The sequence below is a fragment of the Bufo bufo genome, chromosome 6, assembly GCF_905171765.1.
Source record: "Bufo bufo chromosome 6, aBufBuf1.1, whole genome shotgun sequence".
Classification (NCBI taxonomy): Eukaryota; Metazoa; Chordata; class Amphibia; order Anura; family Bufonidae; genus Bufo; species Bufo bufo.
The window spans coordinates 366,642,818-366,650,078 of NC_053394.1; positions in this window are offsets into that span (position 1 = coordinate 366,642,818).

Sequence of the window (7,261 nt, forward strand, 5' to 3'; positions counted from 1 at the left end):
AGATGGGAAAGTTCAGGATTAGAGCAGTCCTGTCAAAGATGAATGATGGACCCTTCCAGCCTCTGAATAAAAAACATACCTGATGTTATCCCTGGTTAATCCCTGATTGTTACTTGACAGTCAGAAGAACACCTTAGTCATCCAGTCGAGCTGCTTCCTCATTGTCTTTAACCCTTTAATTACCAGGCCAATTTTGGCACCATTTTTGCTTTTTTAACCCTCCTTCTGAAGCCTATATTTATTTTTTCTCTATATAACCGTATGATAATTAATAAATGTTGTAAATATAAAAATTATTGAAAAAGAAAAAAATTGTTGAAATGAAAAAAAAAATAAATCTAAAATATTTTCCAATGTTGATCAGATCCCAGATCAGACCCCCAATCAGATTCCCAGTGTTGATGAGACCCACAACCAGACCCCCAGTATTTCTCAAATCTCATAGCAGACCCCCAATCTGCCTCCCAGTGTGGATAAGAACCCCAGTCAGACTCTTAGTGATTCTCAGATCTCTGATCAGACCCCCAGTGATTCTTAGACCTCAGATCAAACCATAAGTCAAACCCTCTGTGTGCCTCAGACCTCAGATCAGATACCAGTTTTGATGAGACCCATAATCATACCCCCATTGATTTTCCTAGCCTCAGATCACACCCCAAATCAGACCCCAATGTTAATCAGACCTCAGATCAGACCAACAATCAGACCGCAGGTGTGTCTCAGACCTAAGATCAGAACCCCAATTAGACCCCAGTAATTTTCAGACCCCAGATCAGACCCCCAGTAATACTCCCAGTATGCCTCAGACCTCAGATCAGACCCCCAGTTTTGAAGAGACCGCCAATCAGACAACAATATTTCTCAGACCTCATATCAGACCCGCAATCAGACCTCCAGTGTTGATGAGACCCCCAGTCAGGACCCCAGTGATTCTCAGACCTCAGATCAGACCCCCCAGTGTGTCTCAAACGTCATATCAGACCCCAAGTGAAACCTCCAGTGTGTCTCAGACGTCAGATCAGACCCTCAATGATTCTCAGACATCAAATCAGATCCCCAGTCAGACGCCCAGTGTGTCTAAAACTTCAGATCAGACCCCCAATCAGACCTCTAGTGATTTTCAGACCTCACATCAGACACCCAATGTGTCTCAGAGCTCAGATCAGATTCTTAGTGTTGATGAGACCTCCAATTAGACCCCAGTGATTCTCAGACCCCAGATCAGACCCCTATTCAGACCCTCGGTGTGTCTAAGACCTCAGATCAGAAAAAATAAAATAAACTCATCTCTCTTGTGCAGGACAACACTGCCACCCGGGAGAACCTCTTCCTGCCGCACTGTGACTTGATATTGCACAGCATGAGGTCACAGAGCATGCCGACGTTCTCGCACACTGTGCACAGGTCACAGCATAGCGTGCAGCGTCGGCAAAAGACCATGGAGCAGTGAGTACAGAGCCAGCACAGAGAGCACTGTGTTCACCGCTCCCGGTCCTGCTGTACTAATGACCACTTCCATAATGGAAGGGTCATTAGTATTTGCCCAATAAGACTCACTGACATTTTTCTTTCCCAAACGGTATTATTTTTTTCGTCTTATTTTGCAAGTCAATATGATTATGGTGATACCGAACTTAGAAGACAGGTTGGCATTAGCAGGAGGTGCTTCAAACCCACATGCAGTTGTGCATATATATAGGGGAGCAGATCCTGCACTTGTGGCCCGTTGCTAATGGCAATCCCCAGCAAAATGCATACAATGGAGGATGCCCGCAGCGAACCACAAGTACCACAATAGACATCCTACACAAGGTAACAAGTGCGGATGTAATAATTAATATAACAATATAACAATATAACAAAACAATAACAAACACAGGTGCACTCTGCAGTATTACTAAATCCTCAAACTGTTTTTAAAATTGAGAGATTAGTCAACATGTCCTACGGTGTAGAACATGTCTAAGCCCGGACACCGCGACAAGGTTTCTCAAGTAGCCCGGGACCCTACACTCTCCTACCTGAGCCGTATGGGCGATACCAGGAGCCAGTGGGCAAATTACAGGAGCATAAGGCCGACTCACAAACAACTCACCAGTTACCTCCAGCATGTGGCCATGCTTGCAATGGGAGGAGGGAGGAGTCTGTGAGTCCCACTCAAGACTTGCTGATATGTCCCAGGCCTCACAGGTGCACCTTAATGTGACCTGTAGATGGAAAACAGGCACATTTAAATAGGAGTTTATACACCTCCAGAAATCTATATATACAAACTAAGAAGACAGGTTGGCATTAGCAGGAGGTGCTTCAAACCCACATGCAGTTGTGCATATATATAGGGGAGCAGATCCTGCACTTGTGGCCCGTTGCTAATGGCAATCCCCAGCAAAATGCATACAATGGAGGATGCCCGCAGCGAACCACAAGTACCACAATAGACATCCTACACAAGGTAACAAGTGCGGATGTAATAATTAATATAACAATATAACAAAACAATAACAAACACAGGTGCACTCTGCAGTATTACTAAATCCTCAAACTGTTTTTAAAATTGAGAGATTAGTCAACATGTCCTACGGTGTAGAACATGTCTAAGCCCGGACACCGCGACAAGGTTTCTCAAGTAGCCCGGGACCCTACACTCTCCTACCTGAGCCGTATGGGCGATACCAGGAGCCAGTGGGCAAATTACAGGAGCATAAGGCCGACTCACAAACAACTCACCAGTTACCTCCAGCATGTGGCCATGCTTGCAATGGGAGGAGGGAGGAGTCTGTGAGTCCCACTCAAGACTTGCTGATATGTCCCAGGCCTCACAGGTGCACCTTAATGTGACCTGTAGATGGAAAACAGGCACATTTAAATAGGAGTTTATACCGAACTTGTAAAGCTTTTATTTTATTTTACTACTTTAAAAAAAAAAAGCCTTAAAAAAAATCTAAAATGTCTTTGCATCGCCATTTTCTGACAGCCATAACTTTTTTAAATTTCCTTCCATGGAGCTGTATCAGGGCTTGTTTCTTGTGGAACGAACCATAGTTTTTATTGGTACCATTTTTGTTGTACGTATGACTTTATGATCACTTTTATTCAGTTGTTTTGGGGGGACAAGGTGACAAAAAAATGGCAAATTGTGTTTTTCATTTGGGGCTCCTCTAAAGGGCATCCGTCAGCAGATTGTCTCCTAGACATAGTGTAACCAGTGCAGTCCTGTGGCCTTTCCATCCCTCCTTCCCTCAATTCTGCAGTTATTATTTTTGATAATATTTTTGTCAACAACTTTGTATTTTGCAATTTTTCACTTACAGCTTATTATGCTTAGTCTATTATTTAATATTTTGTTGCTTTTCAAAAAGTTTTGTCAACTCTTATGCTATTTGTTATCAGATTTCATTTGTAAAGGACATCTGTCAGCAGATTTGTACCTATGAAACTGGCTGACCTTTTGCATGTGCGCTTGGTAGCTGAAGACCTCTGTGTTGGTCCCATATTCCTATGTGCCCGCATTGCTGAGAATAATGAACTTTTAATATATGCAAATGAGCCTCTAGGAGCAACGGGGGCGTTGCTGTTACACCTAGAAGCTCTGCTCTCTCTGCAACTGCCACACCCTATCCACTTTGATTGACAGGACCATGCATGATGACATTTACCCTGTCTGGTCCTGCCAATCAAAGTTCAGAGGGGGTGGCAGTTGTAGAGAGAGCAGAACCTCTAGGTGTAACAGCAACACCCCCGTTGCTCCTAGAGGTTCATTTGCATATATTAAAACTTCATTTTCTCAGCATTGCGGGCACATATGAACATGGGACCAACACAGATGCCTTCAGCTGCCAACAGGTCAGCCAGTTTCATAGGCGCCAATCTGCTGACAGATGCCCTTTAAGTAGTCCAACTTGATTTTCTTAGCAATATTTTCAATACCAGAAAATAAACATACCGAAAGTCACCTAAGAAACAAGCCAACACGTTACAAATCTAACCCTTTAGCAGGACAATTATTTGCTAAGCGTTTAAAGTGTTCAGAGGAGCAGCGGTGACAGCAGCGGGTCTGACCAGTAATCGCTGCACTGCAGTCTTCTGAACCAGCGAGAAGAGCTTAGTCAGGACAGATTAGCAGAATAATCCAGCTGACTTCTATTATATTGTCAACAGCCCTTATATCGTGTAGACCTCTCGCTGTGATTACACAAGGTTGCTGCGGCAGTTGCTATAGAAACCACTCTTTGCCTTGTATAATCGGCCCCTGTGCAGTTTGAGTTCTATGTTCCCAGCTTTTAATGCAATTAAGGATTACTGCAAAACACTCCTGTGAAACTACAACCAATTTACATTGCTTCAAAGAAAGAAAAAAAATATATATAAAAAAAAATATGCTACACCATGCTATCCTTGTTTATATCGTGCAGGATGAAAAACATACGGAATCTTCAGCTTTCTTCTTGTTTTCATGTTGTCCTTGTTGTGTAAGCTCATATGTGTTATTAAAGGGGACATCCCACGTAAAGTATTATTATGCAATGAATAGAACATTTCAAAGTATTATTATTATATGCATGCAATAAAAATATTGTTCTGTTTTTTTTATGTGCATTTAATTTTTCTCCTGGTAGCGCCCCCTGCTGTTTATCCTTCTGGTCCACCTTCTCCTGCATTCAGTAGTGGACTGACATGTGAGTAGTTTCCCTGCTCGCTTCCCCTCCTCTCAGTGCTCGTGTAGTGATCTCATAGAGAAGCAGTGGTCCAGACACCTTTATTCATCCCTACTTTTGAAGTCATAGCTATATCTCTCTAGACAGAGGAGAATGAAATTGTGGGGGCGTTACACCCCATGTGCGAGGGACTATTTTCTAATTAGGGTCAGGGAGGGGTTAAAAACAGCTGATTACAATGCCTCCTGAGAGATGCAGGTGCTCTATGAGCTGATGCCTACCTACAAAAAGGGAAGCAAGCCCTCCAGATATGTGAGTAGCAAACAGTTTTAAATTTGTGGATAACCCATTTAATATTATGACATAGCATTTCCAATAATGCAGCATTTTGGTCTAACTGCCTTACCTTCGGAAATTGGCCTCATGCAAACAGTGGAATAGATCTGTACATACCCATAACAACGGGGCCCATAGCAGGGGCGGACTGGGAACTTAAAGTGGCCCTGGAAAAAATACTAAAAGTGGCCCCATTTTGTTGTTGGGTTCAAATTGATGGAATGGAGGATCAACAATACCACAGAGCCAAATACCACAGTCCATGACAAAATACTGCCGCCACCAGCAAAAAATACATCCCTAAAAACTTCCACTGGCCATCCGTAAGGGGAACTTGGGCATTGGCCCACTTGGAAATTTCCCTGTAAGGTCTATGGCCAATCTGCCTGTCACGGTGGGGAGAGGGGGAAACTCACCACCGAACACCGTGGCGAAACGGGGATGACAACTAGGTCTGGACACAGGGAAAAGGTAGCAGGTCACCTCCTACAGCCACTCTAATCCTGGCCCTGACTCCTCATACCTTATGAGCAGACCCAGATGGTAGGATGACTCATACCCAGGAACCTCGGACCCTGGAATCCCTGAACAGCCCTACAGATAATGAAAGGGCGTGAGACAACCTGTTCCTCCAAGATACGGAAGAACAAGAGTCTCACCCGGCCAAGATGCAGGGAAGAGAGGAGACCGTGAACAGCTACTGGATTGGCAGGTAAGAACCATAACAAAACACTTACCTGCCGCAGCAACAACGACTGGAACCCCGGCCAATGTACTGGAACCCTAACACAAACCAGGACACAGTACAAACAACATACACAGGAATCCAGCACACCAGTAATTGCCTGGACCCCATGCGGACAGGATGCATGGCGGCCCCAGGCAGAGCTGCTCACTGACTTGTGGTTTCCCCTCCGGGGAACCCTGGAGCCCTCTCACCGAAGTCACAGATACACAGGGAGATGTCTAGAATCCATGCAGGACTGAGCAAACACCATAGAAAGACCAGACATGGAACACAAACTAGACATAACAACACCCACCCATACATAAACAACACCATACATATAAACGGATAGTGAAGGGAAGGTAGGGTATAGTGAAGGGAAGATAGGGTAGGAGACATAGAGAGGACATTGGGGAGACATCAATGTCCCAATAGGTGGCCCTCATTGACTGGGCAGATGCAACACCCAGGAAAGGAGCAAAGCTCCAGCACCAACAAAGGCTGGAGTACAACTGACTCCATCCTGAAAGTCACAGGCAATATAAACCCCTAGTGGCCACACACAACCAGTTAGTTAACCCCACCAGTACCAGACAGGGAAAGAACCAGGAGAAAGGAGGAAAGTAAAAACATGCTGCAACAACAACACGTTGCCCCTGTCAAACAGCATGCATGGCACAAATGTCACGGCAAACAGCAACAATACCGTGACACAGCCGTGACACTGCCCTTGGGCCATAGTGTACCTGCGTTCTGATTTTATATTGATATTCTCTACACAAAATTGAAAGCAACAATTTCGAAAATGTCTGGGCATGCTGTAATGTTAAAATTACACTTTATTGAATATCAGTGTCCTAGCCTAAACCCTGAAAAATATCTCAGTACCATAGCCCCTGTCCCAGAAATGTTAACAGTAGACAATCTAAGTAGTAAGTAGCAATCTCAGGGCATCTTCTAAACTCAGATTTATTAGCATGCTGGATAGTCAAACATGATTCATCTCTCCAGAGAACATACACTCACCTAAAGAATTATTAGGAACAACATACTAATACGGTGTTGGATCCCCTTTTGCCTTCAGAACTGCCTTAATTCTACGTGGCATTGATTCAACAAGGTGCTGATAGCATTCTTTAGAAATGTTGGCCCATATTGATAGGATAGCATCTTGCAGTTGATGGAGATTTGAGGGATGCACATCCAGGGAACGAAGCTCCCGTTCCACCACATCCCAAAGATGCTCTATTGGGTTGAGATCTGGTGACTGTGGGGGGCATTTTAGTACACTGAACTCATTGTCATGTTCAACAAAACCAATTTGAAATGTTTCGAGCTTTGTGACATGGTGCATTATCCTGCTGGAAGTAGCCATCAGAGGATGGATACATGTTCTCATTCGGTTTACGCCAAATTCGGACTCTAGCATTTGAATGTCTCAACAGAAATCGAGACTCATCAGACCAGGCAACATTTTTCCAGTCTTCAACAGTCCAATTTTGGTGAGCTTGTGCAAATTGTAGCCTCTTTTTCCTATTTGTAG